This window comes from Mytilus edulis, chromosome 11 (assembly GCF_963676685.1).
Source record: "Mytilus edulis chromosome 11, xbMytEdul2.2, whole genome shotgun sequence".
Classification (NCBI taxonomy): domain Eukaryota; kingdom Metazoa; phylum Mollusca; class Bivalvia; order Mytilida; family Mytilidae; genus Mytilus; species Mytilus edulis.
The window spans coordinates 27,840,000-27,867,422 of record NC_092354.1 but is presented as its reverse complement, the minus strand read 5'-3'; the positions used below and the strand labels follow the sequence as shown (position 1 = coordinate 27,867,422).

The 27,423-nt window shown below is 34.0% G+C and overlaps 1 long non-coding RNA gene across 1 annotated transcript; it reads left to right on the top strand.

Moving 5' to 3' along the window:
• Window positions 1–9,327: 9,327 nt before the first annotated feature.
• Window positions 9,328–14,780, top strand: LOC139495455 (uncharacterized). Its single transcript, XR_011657347.1, has 3 exons — window positions 9,328–9,429; window positions 14,024–14,136; window positions 14,687–14,780. It is a non-coding gene; the product is annotated as an uncharacterized lncRNA (long non-coding RNA).
• The last annotated feature ends 12,643 nt before the right edge of the window (window positions 14,781–27,423 follow it).

The following is a 27,423-nucleotide window of genomic DNA, read 5'->3' as shown; positions in this document are numbered from 1 at the left end:
GCGAACTTGACTGATCGGTGACTGATCGATGACCGCTGACTGATCGCTGAAATAGTAACGTCTAAGGTTGCAAGTACTGTATACTGGCATGGCTGCTCCGAGTCGCAATCCCCCTCACACCAAAGATTCCACAGGACAAACAGGATATTTGATATACCTGGTGGAGGAGCTGAACTTAGTTGTGATTATTTCATTTTGATAAATAAATCACACTTCAGAGAAGCCATGAGAGTTCAAGAAAACTGCATTCCATTCCAGGATCTTGATGCAAGGCTTTTTAGATGTCAAAACATCTATACTTTAGATCACCTGTCAAACATGCTGGAAGATGTAAGAACCTACATTAGCAGCAAAAGGTTATCTTTTATTTTTTGGCTCGTTTCCCTAAGGATGTTTAGGTAAATGAAATATGATCTCTTGGTCTTCTCCCGACCGGCACAATCACATGTGCGATCTAATCCTGTAACAAGACTTTGAATCAATTTTTCAACTTCCTAACAGGGATGGATATCTCCACATACTGGAGACTTGGAAGCGATTTGTTAAAAAGGCACACGACATCTAAACATGAAAAAGGTTAGCTATCCGTAATGTTTGCATGTGCATGTAATTCAATACTGTATTTTATTGCAGATTATTGATGAAGACCCTTCTAATAGAAGTAGACCGTTCTTTCGACATCCCATTCTATAGCAGATAAGTCAATATGTGACATACCAGAAGATAACCCAACAGTTCCACTATCAAACCATAGACACAGACAGTAAAAGTTACAAGCGCAGACTACACAGTTAAGGTATATATTATTTTATATTGTTAAATTCTGATTCTTTAATATATGATAACTAGTCAAATTCAAATTTAAATTTCAACCAAATAGCTAAAACATAGAACAAATAGGTAACAACTGTCATATTTCTGACTTATAACGGGTAGTTAGCACCGAAAAGACGTGTATCGACGCTAAAGCAGAGGCGATACCCTCAAGAAGACATGGATTCGCGTGTAAACAAGTAAAAGCCACTCAAGCCCTGTGAGAAAATGTAAAAAAGAAAGCAGTTAAGAAGAATGCCAGGCAGAATGATGGGAACTCTAAATGGCCTGAAGTTAAACCGATAAAAAGTACCACTTCAACACACACAATTCGAGTTATAAGGACTATATTTGCTAGAGCAAGATTGCCAGAACAAATAGTAAGTGATAACGGACCACAAGTCGTATCTGCAAAACTTCACAACTTAACTTAAATGAATGGAATAACTCAAATAAAGAGCGCACCTCACCATCCTGCAACAAACGGACTCGCGGAACCTTTTGTTCAGACTTTCAAACCAGCTTGAAGGCAATGCGAGGAGAAAATGCAGATTTGAATAAAAAAATAGCAAATTCTCTGTTTGTATATCGCAATACTCCCCATACTACAACGAATGAAACACCTGCTAATTTATTTGTGGGTAGAAATTTACGAAACAGACTGGCCTTAACTAAACCAGACATTAAAAGACAAGTTCAAGAAAAGCAGATGAAAATTCAGTTAAACCGACAAAAGAGACTTTGCGATAATTTAGAGAAAGGAACAGTAGTCGAACGTGATTACCTTGGACCAGATAAATTAACAAGTTGACTTGTAACCAAACGTGAAGGACCGTTAAATTACCAGGTAGAAGTTTCGCCCAACAGTATCTGGAAACGTCATGCCGACCAGATACAAAACTCAGACTTTAACGATAAACTGGGAGAAAAAATTTAAAATGACAAAACAGTTGAACTAGAGATAATTCCGGATGAACCAACGGAGCAACCGGCACAATATCTACAACTGAAACAACAAGACAGTGAACTACCTTTGTCAGAACCAATCCAGAGAATATATCCGTTGAGAACCAGAAAGCCGATTATTATATTAAAGTTAAATTTGTAAAATGGTTGTAGTGCGTAAGCAGTCAGTTCCAAGACGGCTATCCGTCTAATTTACATAAGATGGAATGTCCATCCTCAGTTTTAAAGACGGATTTTCCATCTTATATTGAATTGAAATAAACAAGACGGAAAAACTGTCCTTAATATTTTGTCAAATTCACTAGACAGTTTTTCCATCTTATCCAAAACAAACATGCTGTAGACGGAAAAACGGTCTTTTATCATTTATAAACTCATAAGACGGATAAACCAGTCTCTGGTAAAAAAAGGTACCTTTGAAGACGGTGAAACCATCTTCTTTTATTTATGGTTATGCACATAGTTGTTGAATTAGCTGCTAAATAAGCACAGTTCTTTTTATACGAGTTTAACCAAAGTTTACCATTCATTAAATATGCAAGCTGCTGACGATGAACATTTGGTTAAGATTTCATGGAACATCAAAAGATACCATGCTTTCCATATACGACCACCAATAAACATAGACTTAAATATAGAAATAGAAAACAACAACCGGTATGATGAGAATGCTGTCTTGGTAAAGATTCCAGACTTAGTGGATTTACCGGAACATGTTCTTAACCAGCTGCCAGAGGGAAGCAATGAACGACCTTTGAGGCAGCTGGCAGGTATGTCAACACAATGCAAATCAATTTGATCTTGTTTAATACTGTCATCACTATTGAAGGACAGAGGGATGGAGCGTTTTAAAGCCAGGGAATTCGAGAAAACCCTTATCGCGATTAGGGATCACCCATTTCTGAGGGCTGCATGTCAGGGGTTTCTTGATTACCAGGGCATTTTATTTTTGATTATTTGATTACAAAGGGCATTTTATATGGTTATTTGATTCCCAGACCCCCTTTTTGATTATTTGATTATCAATTTTGTAGCAAGTTTAATGATTACAACCAGAGTCTTAGATGCATTGTTAAGTCTCTGTTACAACTGAAAACCTAAGGACAACGACCAAAAACTTGATAATTACAATGTCCAAATATTTTAATGATTATTTGATTACTGGTTACCCCCCCCCCCCATCTCCCCCCTCTCCCCCCTCTATATTGTTCGGTAATCGCGAATCAAATATTTATTTCAATGGGAAATTCGGGATTACACATTTTATTTCATGGGAGTTCAGATAACAACCCCTCCTTCCCACCCCAACGATCAGTTTGGCAGACTGGCAGACATTCAACCAATTTAAAAAAAAAATCGAAGCCGGCTGGCCATCACATTATATCTCACGACTTCAGGGCATATGAAGGGGAGGGTGTTGAACATAGAATTCATTGATCAATCTAGAAATGGCAGGGACAAGTAGAACATGTAAATTACATGTCAGGACCTGCATGCGTTACCGTCATATTGCTAATTGCTATCAGTATAAACATGATAAACATGATATATTATTTTTAAATTACTAAGTTGAACTTGTAAAAACTAATATAGTCAATTCTCCATTATATACACATCCTCAGTATGCACGATATGAGTTTTAATAATAGTGGTTGAACATTTTTTGAGTTGCGATTGGTTACAGATTACACAAAATATGGTTTGTGGTTAATTTCTATCTTATTTCATTTTTAATCATACAGATATGGGAATGATCTGGATCCAATTAGACATGTTTTACCCCACCAACGGTATTGCCCCTGTTCAGATTGTCAGTAATCTGCTACTTGGTGTGGGTTCCACCTGTTGAAAATCAGGCAGTGACCTCGAAATGTTATTTATTATAAATTTACCCAATTTTTATGTTCTGGTATGTGTTCCACCTATTTGTATTATTTATTTTTTAATTCAGATTTTTTACACGACATCACCTTACACTTCACCTCTATGTTCTAATTAAAAAATGATAAAATGTGTTTTCTTTTTTCATTCGTAGGAATGCCAGTAGGAAGAGTACCAGCTAATGTATGCAAGGCATTTAAACAGCTCTCCAGACGCAAATGGCCAAAAAAGTGATTTGCAGGTATACTGGCATGGCTGCTCCGAGTCGCAATCCCCCCTCACACCAAAGATTCCACAGGACAAACAGGATATTTGATATACCTGGTGGAGGAGCTGAACTTAGTTGTGATTATTTCATTTTGATAAATAAATCACACTTCAGAGAAGCCATGAGAGTTCTAGAAAACTGCATTCCATTCCAGGATCTTGATGCAAGGCTTTCTGCATAAACTTTATTACTTCCAATAAAAAAGTTGAAATCTGACATTTGTTTAAAGTTTTATTTTCTTGAACTCCCAACAATGGAATAAATGAACAGTTAACATAGAAAAAGATCACAAATTAAAGGAAACACATGTAACAAATAAAACATAACTGCTATAACTTAATTTGATATGTAACATCAAATTTCATTGGCTGAGCAAACTAATTTATACTGTATAATATCAGTTGAGGATCCTACCATAAATGGAAAACATTATAAAGATAAAATAGCCATGAAATCTTCATTTCATCTTAGGAATAAATTTGAGCATTAGTCTTATAAAGAATGTGTGTTATGCTACAACAAATATATCAAGCTTCAGGAGTTTATTTTATAAGACCTCAATAAGATTTCATAATTTAACCAAAAGAAAAGGCCAAAAATTGGTAAAAATAGCTAACAATAAAAGATAACAAATAATTAAAAAAACACCAAAACAACATTAGTTGTATGCAAGTCGTGCTAAGCATACCCCCAATCATGCCCCACTTTTGTCTATCGTTATATATACTGGATAATTCAAAGTTCCACGAAACATGAAGTTGATATCTGAGGGCAACAAAAATCACTTTAATACATTTTATGGTACATATATATAAAGCTGTATACCAAATTTGAAATTGATCAGATCAGTTGGAGCGAAGAAAAATATGGCAAAAGTTTAAATGTGGACGGATGGACAGAGGGACGGTAATTTGAACCATGAAATGTTTATGGCAAATATAGACACACTCAAAGATTTTCACATAAAAATGGTATGGATTTACAAAGCATTCTGCATATTTGTATTTCAATGTTTATAAATAATATGCATACATATAAACAGTCAATTGATGACAAAGCTCATGTTGTACTAAATAAAACATCCGAGATGGTAACCACATGGAGAGCAGCGAGCAAATTCTAGTCCTGCTTTGGTCTTTGACGACACAGGTTTTAAAATCAAAACATGATAAAAATGCAAATTTCTATATATATCTATCAATACAACAAGTAGTTGACCAGTTGACTAGACTTAAAAGAAACAATATTAATTTGCAACAAGAGTATTCATTTGGTACATAATATCACAGAAAAATAACAAGTAGAAGTTTATAATAAATATATATCTTTGATATAAATAATTGGAGAAAAATACTAAGGAAACAAATCTTTATCTTAATCTGGATTGATAGTGTTGAGATACCACAGTAGCAGAGGTCTAGGACATGTGCTGTGGTATCTTAACTCTAGCAGCAATCCATATAGTAGACTTTGAAGCTGGAAGACACTATTGCAATAACATTTTTATGCTTAGTTTTACTTTAGTAATCAAACTCTCATTTACTCTTGTAAGGGGGGTGTAAAAGGTATTATCCCCGGCTTGGAATAAATGTCAGCTGTTGATTGGCTGTCGACACGTTGGTTCAAAACCCATGGCCCCTGGATGTTGGTAAGCAGCTTTGTGGGGAGGTCTTATTTACGTCATGTACGTTGTCAATGTAAAGACTACACAATATTTTGCGTAAAACAAGTAATTTTTTCACATTATTAAGATTATCCAGGCTTCTGAACCTCGTGTTACAATACTCCCTGTTGTTGCTTTTCCATAATATTTATTTCAACATTATACCATGTTAAAGTTATTTCACACAAATTTACAGAAGATGTTTAAATTCAGGCCATTCTGAACTGAAATAATAAAATAAATCCTCATGGAACTCCAGAAATATAAGTGAATTTGTTATCAGTACACAAAGTGCGACTCAAGCCTGGGTCGCAAAATCGCAAGTTTTTAAACGGGTCAGATCCGTAGCTATATGGTCCACAAAAAAAGGACCTTAAGAGCTACAGAACTTAGCTATGGGGGAACTATGACGTTGTCGAAGTTACATATTCGCGCTAAAAAAGAAGACATCAATGTACAGCCAAAATCTAATGTAAAATGACGTAAAACTATGGTACTCTGAGGATTGTACCAAAGGTACATCCTCGACCTGTAAATGGTTGTATTTTCTGCATAACTATCATATTTATTTCAACGCGTAATGAAAAAGACGTTGGAATTGCGTCGCTTACATTTCATTTATGATGCATGTACTTTCCGTATTGAAGCCAAGCCGGGGATAAATCTGTTAATTACCCTTATAGCCATGGTAATTGAGATTGTACCACCCTTCAGCACAACTGTACAACCTTCGGCTACGCCTCAGGCTGCACAAAAGTGCTTCAGGGTGGTACAATATCAATACCCACGGCTTTAAGCATAGATAACTGATATACTACAGCTGCTGGATATTTAGTCAACCTCTCTACATCGCCCTCTACCTCTCCCTCTCCCTCTTCCCCTACATCTCCCTCTATTACTTCCTTCCACTTCTACTGGTTTGGGTTTTTGTAATTGTCTTTTCTTTCTAGTAAATATTCTCTTCTTCATTGACTGTACGCTGACATGATCTTCCTCAGGAGGTGACTGAATATCCAGCAGCTGTAGGTTGATCAGCTGGGATTGTCTGACATTTTGTCCAGGCAGAAATCCCATCTGATCAGGACCTTTTGTTGGGGATGGCTGCACTGCAGTTTTCAGTATTTTGGCTTTATTTAGCCTTTGAATTATAGATTCCTGATTAGCATGGAACATTGTATCATTAAATGACATTATAACATTATTTGATTTAAAATTATCAAGTAAATTTGTAGAGCCAGTATAATGCACCTCATTTTTGTGCTTCACAACTAAGAAATATTCTGACTCATCATGATCCTCCCCAAACTTTGTAACCTTCTCCATTAGGGAGTCCACATTTCTAATAAATGTTTTTCTGTCAGCCATCTGTCTCCTTCTTTTCATCTGTTCTGGCGTCCCAGATTTAACGGCAAACCGCCCAGTTCTTCCATCTCTTTTGGTATCTGAAAAATAGAAAGACATATTTAACAGGTTCGGTCCAAATATGTTTTAGCTATCCCCCTTTGTCATAATTTACCTTAAATGTCTCTATCTTGGTTATTTCTGTGAAATGCATCTTTATCATATTATATAACACTTCTGAAAAATTGTGTATAAAAATGTTTAAATTCCTTTGATATGTATCTACTGTAGATTTTTATTGGACCATTAAAAGAAAGTAAAACAAGAATGTGTCCATAGTACACGGATGCCCTACTCGCACTATCATTTTCTATGTTCAGTGGACCGTGAAATTGGGGTCAAAACTCTAATTTGGCATTAAAATTAGAAAGATCATATCATAGGGATCATGTGTACTAAGTCTCAAGTTGATTGGACTTCAACTTCATCAAAATCTACCTTGACCGAAAATATCTGACACAGGACAGACGGACGAACGGACGCACAGACCAGAAAACGTTAATATGGCAATGCATGCATCAATATTTTATTTAGTTTATTCACCAGATTGCGATATGCACAGAGAAAGGATGACAAAGATATTCTGGTATTTCATTAAAACAGCAAAGGGAGATAATAAACTAAAGCTTAATTTAGCTGTTCCCTCTTTTCGGTTAACATATGTTATCTCCCATTTGCAGAGTTATCTTCTCTTTTCAGTAGGTAACCGTAAATAATACTAGCTTATATAGAGAAAAGTCTCCTCTATACAATATACCTATAGTAATGAAAGACAACTCTGGCAAATGGGAGATAATTATGCAAACTGGGAAGATAATTGTATTGTATTTTAAGCTTTGCTGTCGCAAATTGAGTTTACCTAGCGACACGTAGCTTCAAATGTTCATGAAATCTCACAAAAGGTATAATTCAAAGTATGAAATTCATTTGTTTTGCCAAAGTGGCAGAAATATTGCATTTGGATTTAATCATTTCAAAATGGTGGCTGTGTGAAAGGCTGCAGCTTAGTTACGGCAAGACAATCGTGAATTTTTAGTAAAAGGATAGCCAATCACATCCATTGTTACAAACAAATATTATTAGAATAATAAACATCATACTGTGAAAGTACTGGATCACAATTTTTGCTAGATTTTACTTATGTCGCTAAAATGTATTTGGACAGGACCTGTTTAATATTTAGGGATTATTTCATTTTAGTACCAAGCTAACTTAAGTATATCATGTATTTTAAACATGACCACCTGTGATCAATTTTATTTTTCAAAGTGTAAATTGTTGTGAAATGAAGGGAAAAACCTCAAAGAAAATGTAAAAGGCCAAAATAATGGGTTTTTTTTTCACAATCTTCAAATTTAGGTAGCTAGTGAATCCGAAGAACTAGGAATTAATTTAGTGCTTCCCTTTTGACATGCCAGCTTTTTCATTTTCATCTACATGAATCTCTGCTAGTGGTTCTACTATAGGATCACCTATCATTGTTGGAGATCCTGAAAAAATAGTGAAAATCAATCATATTATTTCATTCCAATAACTTTATTTCAGAACATTTTACAGAAAAGATGAGTGATTCAGGCTGTCTTGAACCTTTAGTTGTAAAAAATATCAAAAACCTGTATTTGTAAAAAAATAAATAAATCCAGATCTTAACATGGGTTAATGATATTATATCATCTTTTCTTAACAATTAATTGCATCAATTATGTGAACATGTAGATAAGTACCCAGTAAACACATGACGTCCTTGCGACGTTATGTATTGGTCGCTGGAAGGTCATGGCTGACGTTACGTTAGTACGACGTTGTTGCAACGTTGTGAGAATGCAATTTTACGTCACGTCAGATACGACGTAGAACCGACGTCAGGACAACGTAATTATTGTTTTTAATAACGTTTATATTACGTTGTTGCAATGTCATATTGCGACGCATCTGTCACGTATATGTGACGTTATAGCAACGTCGTCATATTTTTGGTCGATAAAGTGTTAAGTTGATTTTTACGCTATTGTAAAAGAGGAACCATGTTTTTGTCATCAATAAAACATCGTAATAATAAAAAAAAATAATAAAAAATAATTGCAATATGTACTGAACATCGATCAAATAAATCACGTAATTAAAACATTGTAGCAACGTAATTGTCGACATCCCTAAAATTTACAATAGCAAAAGTTCTTCTTTTTTTATGTACTAGATTTAATTTGTCTTGTTTGTATTGGTAGAACTAATGAACAATATTTGATATGAGGCAGCCATTACCTGTGAAAGGGGACGAAGTCTGTACGAATTATTCATGTTAAAAAAAGATACGGAAATACCGTAACGTTTCCGATTTTGGTTCCGTTGTTATGGCTTTTAGTTGTGACGCTATTTAAGTGATGACGTCATATTCAAAATAAACGCCATTCACCAAGCCACTGCACTAAGATCCAACGTAAGTACATTTATCTGTATTTTTTAACTGTTGTTTTTTCTTCTTACGGTTTTCTTCGTATATATGTCGGAAAATATCAGCCGCTTATCAAAAAGGTTCACATTGTGCCTCGGGGCTGATACTTTTACGATATCAGCATGTAGAAAACCCGATAATTTATCGCACCACTATTCTGGTTTTACAACACGTGCATGATGTAATACATAAAACCATTTTAGAAGAGAGACATGATAGATATGAAATTAAATTTTGTTGTACTCTTGCTTTATAAATTATTTTTACAAAAAACTTTTGCTAATTTCGTCTGCAGAAACCTTAGACACGTGTAGCTAATTTGATTCTAATTGAGGTCAGGATAGCGAGCTATCAGTGGTATGTATTTGCCATGTCATGTTAACTTTATACACAGACACAGTGATGGCATACCTTGAAAATAACTCGAAGTGTATTTACAATATAAAGTCTTGTGCATTGAACTCATAAACTAAAGAACTGATAAAAATTTAGTATGAATAAATACAAAAGATTTTTTTACAAAAATCAACTTTATAGTTTTTAATTTCTGTGTCATTTTGGTCTCTTGCGGAGAGTTGTCTCATTGGCATTCATACCACATCTTCTTTTTTATATTTATATTTCTGTTTTTAAATTAAGGTTATGTTTTTTTAATTACATATTTTAATTTTTATCATTATTTGAAAAATCCGGATAATTTTAAACATTTTTGACATTTATCTATGTTTTACAATTTGTATTTGTTAAATAGGTATATATTTGTATATATATAATTTGTATTTGTTAAATAGGTATATATTTGTATATATATAGTGTCTCATAAGCCTATGTAGGCTGGGTATTTGTCTTATCTTAGTACTATTGTGCAATGTATATTATATAATATTATCTGTATGTATAACATCAGTAGACGAGTATGTGACACTTTAATAAAATAAATTATTATCTATAATTATTTATTTTTGCAAGGGACAATATAATTTACCAAAACATCATACCACTACTCCTTTAATTATTATTATTATATGTATATAATGACTGAATAAATAGTCAACGATTAATCTGTATTATATAATATATGTTCCAGACTGTATCTATGAGTTTTTGGACCGGATGCTTACTTTTTCAAAATACTCATACGGTAGAACTAATATAATTGTAATTGAAATAAAAACTTATTTTAATTATTTAAAAAATTCGCGCTAAATAAATCTGTCCATTTCTTGTATGTCTTAACATGTCGACCAGGATATACATTAATTGAGTTATTATATGATCACTGAAATTGAAGATATCTGAAGAAAACATAATGTGGGAGGATACTATTTAGCAATTTTAGAAACAAAAATGTAAATGCAAGGGAACATGCATGAACCGCACACATTTCAACGCAAAAAAAATATGTCCATCTAATTGTAATAATAACAATTTGTAATACTAAAAATAAAGATTGTGATAATGGTTGTCTAAATGTAAACCATATGATCCAATAACATTAGGTCAGCTCGTACTGGACCATACGCGTATTCTCATACGGTCCGACCGCACGCGTATGGTCGGACCGTACGAGTATACGTATATACGGTCCGGACCGCACTCGTACGGTCCAAATACTCAATGGTCTGGAACATATATATGGCAAATTTGTAAATGTAAAACATACATTTATGGTCATAATTTTCAATTATACTAGAACACACCCGCGAAATCGCGGGCATTCAGAGCGTAGTTTAATGTATGTAAAGTGTTGTTGGAAGAATTTTGTAAAATATTGAATGACTGGAGAATTTCAGCAAAAGTATCATAAGTCATATATATAGGTTATTTGGGACAGGAAAATGCTTTTTTTTTTTTTTTATCCCTCCTCCTTTATTTCCAAAATTCCCAATTTTTGGTTTTCTATCAATTTCAATATGAACATAGTTTTCATTTAGTATGTTATGAACATTTAAGTAAGGAGCCTGTAATTCAGTGGTTTTCGTTTGTTTATGTGTTACATATTTGTTTTTCGTTCACTTTTTGTACATAAATAAGGCCGCTAGTTTTCTGGTTTGAATTGTTTTACATTGTCAGTTAGGGGCCTTTTGAAGCTGAGTATGCGGTATGGGCTTTGCTCGTTGTTGAAGGTCGTACGGTGACCTGTAGTTGTTAATTTCTGTGTCATATTGGTTTCTTGTGGAGAGTTGTCTGAACATGGCAATCATACCACATCTTCTTTTTTTTTGTAATCAATGAATTTTGTAAAAGATTTAATGACTGGAGAATTTCAGAAAAGGTATCAAAAGTTCACATGAATATTTTTAGCGCTTATCTGTATATTATGAACATTCATTACTATATAAATATAGTGTATTTACTTTCAATTTTAAGTTTACTTAGATCCATGGTGGTCATTGATATAGTATACAGACCCTCTCTATTTAATAAACTCTATAACCGCCGTGGATAGTAAACTTCAAAATGATAGCAGATAGAATTCTGAAAATACACTTTATTCTTTGTATATGTATGTTCAAAGTATACAGAAAAACGCAAACCGGAAGTCTAATCTGACTTAAAATTTTGTCCAATGACGGGACATTATCCAGATGCCTTTTTTCTCGTTTTTCTCCCAAAATAACTCAATCTGAATAATCATATGAATGGATGACAAATGCGACTATGCACTGTACCTATAGGACACAGAGGCGTGTTGATTAATTTATTGTGGAAAGGAGAGAAGCGACACCAAAAATGAGGTCTTCTCGTTAAATATAGATTTTTTTGTCGAGCCTGCAACTTTTGTTGCAGAAAGCTCGACATAGGGATAGTGATCCGGCGGCGGCTACGGCGGCGGCGTTAGCTCACTTCTTAAAAGCTTTATATTTTAGAAGGTGGAAGACCTGGATGCTTCATACTTTGTATATAGATACTTCATGTTACGAAGTTTCCGTCAGTCACATGTCCAATGTCCTTGACCTCATTTTCATGGTTCAGTGACCACTTGAAAAAAAAGTTCAAATTTTTTGTAATGTTGAATTCTCTCTTATTATAAGTAATAGGATAACTATATTTGATATGTGCGTACCTTGCAAGGTCTTCGTGTCTGTCAGACAGTTTTCACTTTACCTCGACCTCATTTCATGGATTAGTGAACAAGGTTAAGTTTTGGTGGTCAAGTCCATATCTCAGATACTATAAGCAATAGGGCTAGTATATTCGGTGTATGGAAGGACTGTAAGGTGTACATGTCCAACTGGCAGGTGTCATCTGACCTTGACCTCATTTTCATGGTTCAGTGGTTATAGTTAAATTTTTGTGTTTTGGTCTGTTTTTCTCATACCATATGCAATAGGTCTACTATATTTGTTGTATGGAATGTTTGTTAAGTGTACATTTCTAGCGGGCAGATGTCATGTGACCTTGACCTCATTTTCATGGTTCAGTGGTCAGAGTTAAGTTTTTGAGTTTTGGTCTTTTTATCTAATGCTATATGCCATAGGTCAACTATATTTGGTGTATGGAAATATTTTATGATCTTTATGTCAGTCGAGCAGGTTTTATTTAACCGTGACCTCATTTTCACGGTTCATTGCACAGTGTTAAGTTTTTGTGTTTTGGTCTATTTTTCTTAAACTATAAGTAATGTGTCAACTATATATGTTGTATAGAAGCATTGTTAGCTGTACCTGTCTGCCTGGCATGGTTCATCTGACCTGGACCTCTTTTTCAAGGTTCATTGGTCTTTGTTTAGTTATCTTGGTTAATGTTAAGTTTATGTGACAGTTGTAATAAAGCTTAGCTTTATACTTAGGACTATCAACATAATATCAATGATTAGTATAGAAGGCGAGACATTTCAGCGTGTGCACTCTTGTTTTTTTATATTTTGGCAGTGGCTTATTTGCCGGTGAAACAGTAGTTATGATATGATTATAATATCTCGATTAAAAGCAAGCTATAAATAGCTATAGCATAATTCAAAAGTAATGGCTATTTTGCCGGCGCTGACAATACTGTGAATTTGGTTTTTTTACCGGTTCTTTGTGGAGTTTAAAAAGATATATCAGTCACAATGAAGATTGGAATATGTCATAATGTAAAAAGTAATAAAAAATGTAAAAAAGCTGTGTATTTAATTTGATAAATGATAAATCATTATGCCATCTAACAAAATCAATATTATAGCTTCAAACTCATAAATATTTAATGAAAATACCGAATTTGCCTTTGAAATTAGGGAACCACCATTTACATTTTTTTTTTGTAACTATAAAAAAAAAAGGGGGGGGGGGGGGGTCATGGAGTTTTTTCTTAAGATTTCCAAATTGATGAAACAAAATATTCTGTTCGAGTACAGGACAAAACATATTCTGAATCCAGATTCCACCCATACCTTATAGTGTTAGACTTAATTTCTTAAAAAAATAATTTGATTGATATCGTTGAAAAATTAAATAAAATTGTTTGCACTTCACTGACTCAAGCAAAAGCCATGACCCTCCTTGAAGTTAAATTGTTGCTCCCTGACAGTCTACGGTTTATTTTAAAATTATATTTAATATCACTATGCAAATTTTATCAATGTCAATTTTTGTAGAGTCTTACATGAAGAACTACATGTACCCCTCAGCAAGGACATCAGATATTGAAGAATTGATTGGGGAAACCCTAAAACATACACCACCAAAACCAGGCGGAACACGCTATAAGGTAAGAATATCCTTATTTCCCCGTATAGTGCAACCTATATTGGAATATTCCCAAAATTATTATTGTTTGTATTCTATGTTGTTTTGTTTTTTTAATTCAGTACGAAATTGTTATTAGGCCTAAAATTTTGTCTTGTTCTGTACACACAACAATGCTGCAATGCTTTAGACAACATTGATCTAGAGACTTCATGATTTACATGTATAAAGCTTTTAAATGTAAAAAAAAAAAAATCCCTACCTACCTACCCACCTGCTGATAGTGTGGGTCGGCAATGCCAAACAAACAATTTTTTAAGGGTGGCCTTATAGATATGCATTTGTAACTAACATTGTGAAGATCAAGATACTCTTTTGGGACAATAAATTATGGGTTACATTAAATTTAACTGAATATATAATTATGTGGTTTATGTGTTTTTCAAGGAGATTTGGAAAGCCACGTCTTACACACAGCTACATAGATCTAGTATTTATTTGCAATAATGTTTGACCTAGAATAATTACAATTTAACTTTTTGTACAAATAAGTTTTTGTATTGTCATTGCAGGAACCAACTGTTAAGAGGATAATTGCAGCAGCTCCGGAAATACCACTACCAGGGACCCAGGAGAACATTTAAAATAAACAAAGTTAACGATCAATTCTTCACTTGTTGATATACAGATATAGGAAGATGTTGTGTGAGTGCCAATGAGACAACTCTCCGTCCAAATAACAATTTAAAAAAAGTAAACCATTTTAGGTCAATGTACGGCCTTCAACACGGAGCCTTGGCTCACACCGAACAACAAACTATAAAGGGCCCCAAAATTACTATTGTAAAACCATTCAAACGAGAAAACCAACGGTCTAATCTATATAAAATTTTAAAAAAACGAGAAACGAGAAACGCGTATAAATTACATAAACAAACGGCAACTACTGTACATCAGATTCCTGACTTAGGACAGGTGCAAACATTTGCAGGCATTATTTACTTTTCATAAACTTTTTTTTATAACTTTCATGGGTGGGTATTTAGCTAGCCAGATATTATATTCAGAACGTGAACATGCTTAATGAGAAATGTATACTACGATGAAATAAATTGAATATAAAAAAAGAAGATGTGGTACTATGATTGCCAACGAGACTCTCCACAAGAGACCAAACGACACAGAAAATAACTATAGAGGTCAATGTACTGCCTTCAACAATGGGCAAATCCCATATCGTATAGACAGCAATTAAAGACGGGTTAAAGAGACTAGGGCAACATCCCTGTTATAGAGTAACATATATGACAAATGCATATTATTTTTACAAGTACTATCAAGAACTGCATACGAATAGGCAGCCACCCAGCTATAGATGGCCCTAGGATTCATTTCTGTTATATCACAATTGCTGAAACAGTAATTCGATTGAAGCTACACAAAAAAAAGATGATGATGCAGAATATACGAATTCCTTCAGAGAATAACACCAACATATATCATCTAGGGGTCACCTCATGGTCCCAAACACAGTTGATACTATGTGTGTGTATATACGATCATTTTTTGACCAATTATAAAGCATAATATAAAAGTGCAAGTATATTACGTCGACATAATGTGATATTAACGTTGTAGAAACGTAATTTTACGTTTTACGTCACCACAACGTTAATGTATGATGTTGCGATAACGTGATATAAACGGCGTTGTTGTAATGTCAGGAATAACGTTGTAGAAACGTAATTTTACGTCACCACAACGTTGATGTATGACGTTGTGACAACATCGACATAACGTGATATAAACGTTGTTGTAATGTCAGGAATAACGTTGTAGAAACGTAAATTTACGTCACCACAACGTTAATGTACGACGTTGTGACAACGTCAAGAAAACCATACACTTTTACGTAAATACAACGTAATAACCTGACGTCAATGCGACGAAAACATGACATTGTCACGACGTAATTATGACGTAAAATTGTTAGCTGGGTAGAAACTAGCCCTATCCTTTAATTTCACTTTCCGTTACATAGATGACGTTTGTCCTTGAATAACAACAGATTTCAAGACTTTTAACATCTCATCTGTCTACTAGTATCCTATTGAACTTGAAATTAAGGACACAACAGACACACCAAAGTCAACTTCATATTTGGATTTATTTCTCGAAACTGACCACGAGGGATATCTCATAACTAAGTTATACAATAAGTGTGATGACTTCAACTTTCCCATTGTCAATTTCCCTTTCCTTAGTGGCAACATACCAGCTTTACCAGCATATGGTGTTTACATTTCTCAGCTTATCCGTCACTCTAGAGCATGTATTACTTATCATGACTTTCTAGAGAGAGGGTTGCTGTTATCACAAAAACTGCTCAGTCAGGGTTTTGTCAGGGAATGGCTGGCTTCTTCATTGCGGAAGTTTTACGGTCGTCATCACGAATTATTTGACCGTTACAATGTAACAGTGACACAAATGACATTATACATGCTTCCATTGTCATAAACATGTCTTGTTCCTATCCTGATTGTGACACATATCGGATTGACTTTGTTAACCTCACGACGGGTGCTGTTGACAGAGCAGGAACTGCTTACCCTTCCGAAGCACCTGGGTTCACTCCTGGTTTTTATAGGAGTTCGAATGTATGTTTTTCCTTGAGCACAAAGTCTGCTTGTATTGCACATTGATATGATGCTTAAAACAGTTCTTCTTACCCAATTTTGGAAGTACAGGGGACAGTTCTAAGAGATGGATCATAATCATGATCAGCATATGATGAATGTGATGAGGATGGTGGTGGTGTGATGATGCTACCTGTCAAATAAAATAATAACACTTTCACAGTATATTTTCAAAATAAAAAAATGCAGAACTAAAATCAGAGTTGAGCATTTTCGTTATGAAAGTGTAACATGCTAAAAGTAATTTTTTTCTTGTAATCAAATAATTTGGCTATCACTGTTGATATGTTGTTTTTTTGTATAGACGTCAATGTTAAATATATAGCGTGCAATATATTCCCATACAATAAAAGGATCATTGCATGAATATTGTGGAAGATTGTCCCTCATAGATAATTTCTGTCTCAAAAAGAATACAAACAAGAAAATCTATATTAATCATTCTTTTTTTGACAGACTCACAGTTTTAGAAAATTTTGACTTTAAATATATTACCTATTGAACATGTTGAAGCTTCTACATGTGCACTGCTGGAACTATGTACCAATTCTGATGAAACTGAAATAGAATTATAATAAGATAGGACTGATTTATAACTTCCAAGTTGATTGCAAAATATTTCAAATTTCTTGTGATGATTGGGTCAAAACATTTTTCCTCCGAATCTGCAACCTCAAATCCCCAAACAAAAATAAAGTTAGCAATGAAATGAGATCAGAATATCCTGCACTTGTGCATCTTCACTAGCCAAGGGTTCTAATCTGTCCACTCCTACAAGAGGAGTAGGTGGAATTGGAACCCTTGGCTAGCGAAGATGGAAATTGTGATACCTTAATATCCCGCTTAAAAGCAATAAAAACCTTATGATTTTTCAAGGAAAATTTAAGATGCATGTGGTGAATGTGCATTGTGACCAATTTGTCTCTGCTTTATATTTTTATGATTGCCATTTTCAACTTAGTTTGTTCTCTTGAGCATATCGCTGCATTTGTTGCGTTTTCCCAGATCTGTGCATTTTTCAATAAATTTCTATTGATAATAAAATTGTTCAGAAAAACGTCAATGTATTTTTTCTAGTAACTATTACCATTGATTACTCAAACAAATATCTTTATATTATAATTTTATGAACTGATTAAATAAGCGGGGGTGTAATAAATCACCATGGACTCCAGCAATATCTGTGATATCTGTAATGTCTGTAATGTCAAGATGATCAAAAATGAGGGGATACAAATGATCTTCTGGTACTGGCATTGATTGTGGAGTATTTTCTTTTCCGAAATCTGAAATAATTAAAAAAAAAAAGACTTATAAATAGTTAATTTTCACTTACCACTTAATTAAACAGAAAATCCCTCATCTAGAACGTCATTATCATTATCATTACAGTCAGGTTGTTGGATAGTCATTTCGGTTTGATTTTCTATTATTTCATTGACTGTTTGTAGCACATGTAAATGGTCCTCCTTCAAACACCTCTTCTTTTTTATTGTTGTTTGAAAAAACTCCTCCATTGTTTTTTAGCTTCCTCATCTTGGATACGTTCCAAACCATCCTTGATCTTTACATCAATGTCTCTAATGCACAAGTTATGAAATGATGAGTATTCTGCCTGCTCTGCATAAGTAACATATACAGGGAAATTTAGTGTTGGATCAGATGGCGGTTCCTGTTGAAGAAGCATGTCTAAAATTCGGTATGATCGTTTTCTGCTTGCATCTGAGGTGAATTTTGAAAGATCTGGACACAGGATATCTCCAGATATGGATGTCAAGGCAACATATTTGTAAAGGAAACCTGTTTTCCTTAGCTGTAACCTCCATTCGAATATTTCTTCATCAAGATTTATATTTCTACCATCTGTGATACTTTGAGATTTAATTTGTGAGAACACATGATCCCTTATTTGCTTCAAGTACTGGTAATTTCTACATGTGCTGAACCACATTTTGTCTGTCGGAGTTCCCCTCTTCAACCATATCTTAAAAGATTTGTTTTCTTCCTCTAAAATAAAGTCGTATCCCTGACCTTTGCTAGGGTGTCCTGTTTTTGACATAGTAGCATTTAACCTAACAAACTGTTAACCTTTTCAGGCATAATATGCTGAACAAATTGGTCGTATATCTCAATGTCTTGGTACTTGGGATGACTCCGACCATGGAACAGTTCCTTAGTCATCCATTTTGCAGATTGTAGGAGGGTCCAATTGTTCCGCCTTGTAGCCATTCGAAAATTTACTATTCCCTGAGTATACTTGCAAATCATTTCAAAAAGGTACATATAATTGGAATTATATCCTTGTTTCTTCACATAAGTTAAATATCCTTCTGCCGATGGGTTTTCATTTCTTCCCTTTTTATATGCTACATATGGTATAACAAGTTCACACATTGTGCCAATGTGAAATGTCAGGATCATTTGCCATGCTTTGTGATTGTCAGAACATTTCTTAGCCGATTTCTGTGCAGCTTCACTTATCCATCCCATCTTTTGGGCAAAGTTTTTCATGAAAACCTCCCAATTTAGTTCCATAAAACTTTTAACTAGGTTCATCTCGTAGTGTCCATCACCAGTTAACAATAAAACCCAATCAAACTCGTAGTAGAATGAAACTTTACCTCCATGCACTTTCTTAGCATGTTTTTCCATTTCTTTTATACCAAGGCAACCAACATCACATTCAGAACAATGTAGATATTCTTCAATAAGCCTTCTAACTAAACTGTGAGGAAGCCCATCACAGCAAATGACTGTCCAATATCTCTTACCAGAACTAACATATCGCTTTATGCCCGCTTTCTTACCAATATGCCGCAAAACATAGAGAATGTTTTCGATAGAGTTCGGATTAGCAAGAACCGGGTCAAGTACACTTACATCAACACCCTCAGAAATATGATTGCTAGTAATATGTTCATATCGATAAACAGACTCTAATGATTGTTTGTCTTCATTAAGCCCCTTATTGTTTCTTTTCTCGTATAATTTTGCTGTACATTTCTTTGACTTTTCTTCCTCTTCAGATTCTTTTTGAGCTACTTCTTGATTTTTTCTATATTCTGACATAAGAATGTGACAAACTGGACATTTCCTCTTATTCTTTTCCAGCAATTAATTGCATTTAGGACATCCTACTGACTCATTTAATTCTTCCAACTCTTTAACAATTTGGTCAATGTTGTCCATAAAGTTACCTGTTTTGTCATCTAGATACAACTGTTCTTCAGTTAGATTAATGACAAAGTCTATCTGTCGATAAAGCTCTTCATAATGAACGCTTTTCAATTTTTCAAAAAAAGGTGTATCATTGTCTTGATCATCAACTTCTTCCTTGAGAGTTTCATCACATAACTTTAATATTGTATCTTCGTTGTCTGCTGATTTTAACCATTTCCCGGGCATCAGTTCTTCTACTGTTTGAATACTCTCCGTATCATCATGGCTATGAACAGCAGCTACTGCAACATTTGTAATAATTGAGGATTTGATTCGATTTTTTACCCTGATGTTCCAATTTCGTCCAATTACTTGCTCATTGTCAAACATAAATATGACATCTCCTTCTGGGCAAGGAGTTTCTTCTGTGCTTTCAATATCTGATAAAAAATTTGACAGTGTGGAAAATTTGGCTGCTGGTACAGAAGTTCCAAAGATATTGCAGACATTTTTGTTTTTTGAAGCTGAGAAAATAACAATGTTTTGTAAAAATGACCACTGGCCTTTAAATGAACTATCAAACAGACGATACATACATTCCATGACTGTGATTGATTCTGGTAAACTGTTCATAACTTTTGATTTTCCAAACAACCAAAATAGTAGTTCTACAATAAAATCGTCAAAGCAATCAAAGTATTCCTTTAGATCAAATTTTGAAAGTGAGGTTTTATCATTGTATGGATGCAGTCCTTTAAATTCTTCTATTTTTTATTTCAAATCAATTTCTTCTTTGACATTGTCAATTTGTTTTTGCAACAAGTCTTTCTTTTCGTCAAAAGAAAGTGTTTTAAATTCTGTGAAAATTTTATCTACCTTCGATAAAGGGGTTTGGTCTGAAAATGAATCCACATTGCAGTCTGGATAGCATAAATCACAGTTATGTGAGTGTTCCACAAATGTCACTGGTGTATCATGCTGTTGTGAAATCTTCCTTTTTTTAGTAGGTGTGTTTCGATATCGTCTTAAGGAACATCTACATGCATTACATAGTTGAATTGGATGAATACTTGTGCTGTCTAAATAGATATCAATGTTGTGGCGTTGCAGCAATTCGGTAGCAAAGCATGTTTTTTCACAACTACTCTCTTGTTTGACCCCTTGACCACATAATCTAAACAACTCTTTCAATTTAATTTGGTGTGAATGCACACACAAGTCTGAAAAAAATTGATTTCAAAATTATACTTTATCAGATGTTTTATTCAAAATTGTTTATAAGACATCTTATAAAGATAATCCAATACCTTATTGACTAAAGTATAAGATATCTTATAATACTTCAAGATATCTCACATTTTCTGAAATATATTTAAGATATTTAAAAAAAAAAAAAAAGAAATTATATAAGATTTATGGCAAGCTGTATTTACATTTAATATATTTGTTTTATAAGGTATCTTATAAAATTTATGAGATATCTTATAAAATATATTAGGTATCTCAGGAACATTATGAGATATCTTATACAACTAATCAGATATCTTTTAGCAATAACAGAACATTATCGGCCTAGAAATATATTGAACAAATGCCCCTCCTGAGCCCCCTCCACCAGAACCAATATAAACCCGTTTATTCTGACCCGACATGGTGCCAAGGAACAAAATAAAAACAAAATTTTGGAAATCTGCACAGAAATAAACTAGAGGCTCTAAAGAGCCTGTGTCGCTCACCTTGGTCTATGTGCATATTAACAAAGGACACAGATGGATTCATGACAAAATTGTGTTTTGGTGATGGTGATGTGTTTGTAGATCTTACTTTACTGAACATTCTTGCTCCTTACTATTATCTCTATCCATAATGAACTTGGCCGGGTAGTTACAGTGGAAAATACTTTGTAAAAATTTACAAAAATTTACAAAATTTATGAAAATTGTAAAATATTGACTATAAAGGGCAATAACTCCTTAAGGGGTCAATTGACAATTTTGGTCATGTTGCCTTATTTGTAGATCTAACTTTGCTGTACATTATTGCTGTTTACAGTTTATCTCTATCTATAATAATATTCAAGATAATAACCAAAAGCTGCAAAATTTTCTTAAAATTACCAATTCAGGGGCAGCAACCCAACAACGTGTTGCCTGATTGGTCTGAAAATTTCAGGACAGATAGATCTTGACCTAATGAACAATTTTATCCTCATCAGATTTGCTCTAAATGCTTTGGTTTCAGAGATATGAGCCAAAAACTGCATTTTACCCTATGTACTATATTTCAGCCATGTCGGCCATCTTGGTTCGCGGGCGGGGTCATCAGACACATTTTTTACACTAGATACCCTAATATTGATTGTTGACAAGTTTGGTTAAATTTGTCTTAGTAGTTTCAGAGGAGAAGATTTTTGTAAAAAATTACAAAAATTTACGAAAAATGGTTAAAAATTGAATATAAAGGGCAATAACTCCTTAAGGGGTCAACTGACCATTTTGGTCAAGTTCACTTATTTGTAGATCTTACTTTGCTGAACATTATTGCTGTTTACAGTTTATCTCTATCTATAATAATATTCAAGATAATAACCCAAAACGGCAAAATTTCCTTAAAATTACCAATTCAGGGGCAGCAACCCAACAACGGGTTGTCCGATTCAACTAAAAATTGTAAGGCAGATAGATCTTGACCTGATAAACAATTTTACCCCCAAGTCAAATTTGCTCTAAATGCTTTGGTTTCAGAGATAAAAGCCAAAAACTGCATTTTACCCCTATGTTCTATTTTTAGCCATGTCGGCCATGTTGGTTGGCAGGTGGGGTCATCGGACACATTTTCTAAACTAGATACCCTAATGATGATTGTGGCCAAGTTTGGTTAAATTTGGCCTGTTAGTTTCAGAGGAGAAGATTTTTGTAAAAAATTACAAAAATTTACGAAAAATGGTTAAAAATTGACTATAAAGGGCAATAACTCCTTAAGGGGTCAACTGACCATTTTGGTCAAGTTGACTTATTTGTAGATCTTACTTTGCTGAACATTATTGCTGTTTACAGTTTATCTCTATCTATAATAATATTCAAGATAATAACCAAAAACTGCAAAATTGCCTTAAAATTACCAATTCAGGGGCAGCAATCCAACAACGGATTGTCTGATTCATCTGAAAATTTCAGGGCAGATAGATCTTAACCTAATGAACATTTTTACCCCCATGTCAGATTTGCTCTAAATGCTTTAGTTTCAGAGATAAAAGCCAAAAACTGCATTTTACCCCTATGTTCTATTTTTAGCCATGTCGGCCATGTTGGTTGGCAGGTGGGGTCATCGGACACATTTTTTAAACTAGATACCCTAATGATGATTGTGGCCAAGTTTGGTTAAATTTGGCCTGTTAGTTTCAGAGAAGATTTTTGTAAAAGTTAACGGACGACGACGGACGCCAAGTGGCCTTTGGGCCAGGTGAGCTAAAAAAAAGAATTTTGAAAATCAGCCTAGATATAAAAAAAGGTGAAAAAATTAATCTCTCCTTTTTGCCCCTTCCAAGCCCCCTCCACCGGAACCAACATAAAATCCTTTATTCTGACCTGACATGTGTCAAGGATCAAAATAATAAAAGAATTTTGAAAACCGGCCCAGAAATAAAAAAGTTGAAAAAATTATGCTCCCCCTTTTTGCCCCTCCAGAGCTCCCTTTACCGGAACTAACATAAAACCCTTTATTCTGACCTGACATGTGCCAAAGAACCAAATAAAAAAAAGAATTTTGGAATATGCTATGTTTATATATATACTATAGACTATAGTATAGTACAATTGTATTATATTATAACAGGGTTTTGTTCCACCCAATAGCAATCCACCCAGGGGCGGATACAGAAATTTCAAAAACCCAGACAAGTGTCACACTTTTAAAATGTCACAAAAATTGGGGGGGGGGGGGGGGGGGCGTGGCGGGGGCTTAATCTGCCATTGTCACCATATACCGGTATGCCTTGAACTAAAGTATCAAAAAATGGTCCTTCCCCCTATAAAAAAAATGAAGGTTTCCGACTATATATCAATTAATGCATCTTCATCTACATGAAAAACATCCAAACAAAAAAGTCAATCAACCATGAAATTAAAAAAAAAAATCCCCCTTTGCACTTTCCGGAGCCCCACCCTACCACCAACTTAAGGTTCTTCTAAAGTCAAAATCCCGGCCTGTTTATAATGTCTGTTTGGAGCAAACTGTAATCTGTTATATCATATATTATACATCAAAATAATCGTCTTTACTCACACTATATGAATATGACATTGAAAAAGCATAAATTCACAACTATAACTTATTATTCAGAAAAATGCACTCCCCTATAAAAAAAATTCCAGAGCATTTATATTATCATTTTGCTTGTGAAAGTATGCAAAATGTGTTCGTAAAACATCAATGCAGGGCAAGCTGTCCTTTTTAGAAATAAAACCTATTTAAAGTCAGTCAAACGAAAAATGTGTTGAATACTAAAATGAAAGTACAATTTGAAGGACATATAAACCTACTTTCACTTTCATGTTAACATTTTGTTTTTCTTTCTGGTGATCTAATTAGCAATTTTTAAAAATGTCTAAAAAAGGACAGCTTGCCCTGTATGGATTTTTAAACAACACATTTATCATATTTTGATAAATAAAACGAATAGTTCAAAACTGCTCTGGACTTTTTGCAAAAAAAGGGGGCTGACATATAAACCTACTTTCACTTTCATGTTAACATATTGTTTTTCTTTCTGGTGATCTAATTAGCAATTTTTAAAAATGTCTAAAAAAGGACAGCTTGCCCTGTATGGATTTTTAAACAACACATTTATCATATTTTTTCAAGGTAAACAGGGATCTCCATGGCCTGTTTAACGATGGAGCCCCGCCATCGTTCAAATGTCTTGCGCCATCGTCAAATGACTCGCGCCATCGTTAAATTGTCTTGCGCCATCGTTAAATTGTCTTCCGCCATCGTTCAAAACTTCATCGTTTTTTGTAGCCCGACGCCATTTTTTTATTAATTATAATCAAATGCATGTAATTGCATAACCCTTAGGCTTTTTATGTTATAATCCAATACAGTTTTAACGCCTGAGGGATATCCGGATTAAGATCGCTAATTACTTGTACCTGAGCTTGTACAGGTAGATCAACAAACCAGACAGGAGAATACTATCTGAGGATAGACGATCCATTTGTCGAAGTAATCAACTAAGTTTCAGCAAATGATTATGATCATTTAGATTAAATAAATAAATTAATCCAGTTACAAAGAAAACAGTTTAACAAGTCGAACACGTGCTTTATTTTGACTTACGCAATCAGCATCCCCCTTTTTTAAGAAGTACAAAATAAGACGCAAAACAGTAAATATTATTTCATCGCAAATAACTCGAGTACTGCTGTAACGATAATTTAGAATTACTTTAAAAGTTTAAAAGTAAAAACTTAAATATTTCCAGTAAAGAAATATCGTATCTAAATTCCGAATTCATTTCGTATATTACAATCAAATTGATACATCCGCGTTTCCGGTTTCTATTCAGACTCGAAAGATGCATGTTGCACAGCATCAATTTTTCCAGATAAAGTCATTAAAAACCTTTTCATTTGTCAACGTTTGCTTTACAAATCTCTTTCACCTTTTACATAACCCGTACGAATTGTTTTGTTGTTGCTGCAAATCAGCCATACCGGTAATGGGCTCTGAATTTGACAGTGTCCACGAAAAATAAGCTCCACATCAGATGATTTTTAACCCCCATAAAAATTACCAAAAATAAAAGAAATCTGCATGGGGACCTTCATGACAGCTTTTGGTCATTCTCGACTAAGGGGGGACCGTGAAGACTTGGCATTTGAATGGTTAAAAACGGCAATAAATGAAAATATTGATACTTCTAATTCTATAATGAAAATTCAAATAAATATAATTTAAATAAGCAATGAATTAGCATGTTCACCATTCCTTGTATGGAGGGATAAAATACTTCCGATCGCGCTACACTGTACAGCGTAGACAAGGTTTGTAATGGTGAAAGTTCCTCCATGGTTCAATTTTCATCCATTGAGATCCCTGGTAAACTGTGACTAATATTTTTTTTACGTCACACAGGTAATGGAAAATAAATTTGTCGTTAATAGCATGAACGATTTCTTCACGCAATAAAATCAGTGTTAGAAGAGTTTACGAGCATTCAAGGTCGTTAAAAACTTCCATTTGTTGTTACGAACAGTGTTATGTCGCCCATACATTACCCAACATACTCCATTTTTACAGCCATGTGCCTTCAATAAGTTAAAGCAGCAATGTTTGTCTTGTGGTCACACCAAGTTTTGAGCACTTACAAACTACATCTTCCCCTAGCTCTCTCATCATCACTACAGTAACATCAGAACTACTTTTTTTTTAATCTCAAGGCCTATTAGGGATTTTGACCCATATGGTTAAATGGTTCGCTATCACTGCACAGAGGTTTTTTTTTTTATTAACGCATACATTTGTGTTCAGCAAATTGGAAAAAAATTTAACAGAATTAAATAATATTATTGACACATGCAATAATAAAAACAATAATGACATATTAAAGGAAATAGATAATATAGAATATGAAATAGGAAAACTCTATAACAAAAAAATAAAAGGGAATCAAATAAGAGCAAGGGTAAAATGGGTTGAAGAAGGAGAGAAAAATTCCGCATATTTTCTAGGGATGGAAAAATCAAGACAGAGTAAAAAAAACAATAACCCAATTATACGATGATAAAGGTCAAATTAAAAGAGATCAAGACAAAATATTAAAACTAGAAGCAAATTATTACAAAAAACCCTGAAATAGAAGCAACTAAAAAGTATTTAGATTCTCTCAAGGAATATAAGAAATTAACTGACTACGAAAGTAATTCCTGCGAGGGGGAAATAACTGTTGATGAATGTACTGATGCAATTTTTAAAATTAAACTTAATAAAGCGCCCGGGCTTGACGGACTAAATAAGGAATTTTATAGAACATTCTGGGATGAACTTAAATCCTTTATAGTCTCCACTTTTAATTACTGCTATGAAAAAAGAGAACTATCTAACACTCAGAAAGTTGGCTCAATATCTCTTATTTATAAAAAGATTGATCCCTTTTCTCTAGACAATTACAGACCTATTACTCTTTTAAACTATGATGCTAAATTACTTGCTTAGGCCTTAGCACAAAGATTAAAACCATTGCCACCAAAGATTATACACACTGATCAAAAAGGATATGTCAAAAATAGGTATATTGGTTTCAACATTAGACAAATACAAGATGTCATAGACTATTCTGAAACTTTCAAAATTGATGGGGCAATTTTATTTCTTGATTTTACAAAAGCATTTGACTCATTAGAATGGGACTTCATGTTTGAGACTTTTAAAAAAATTGGATTTAAAGATAATTT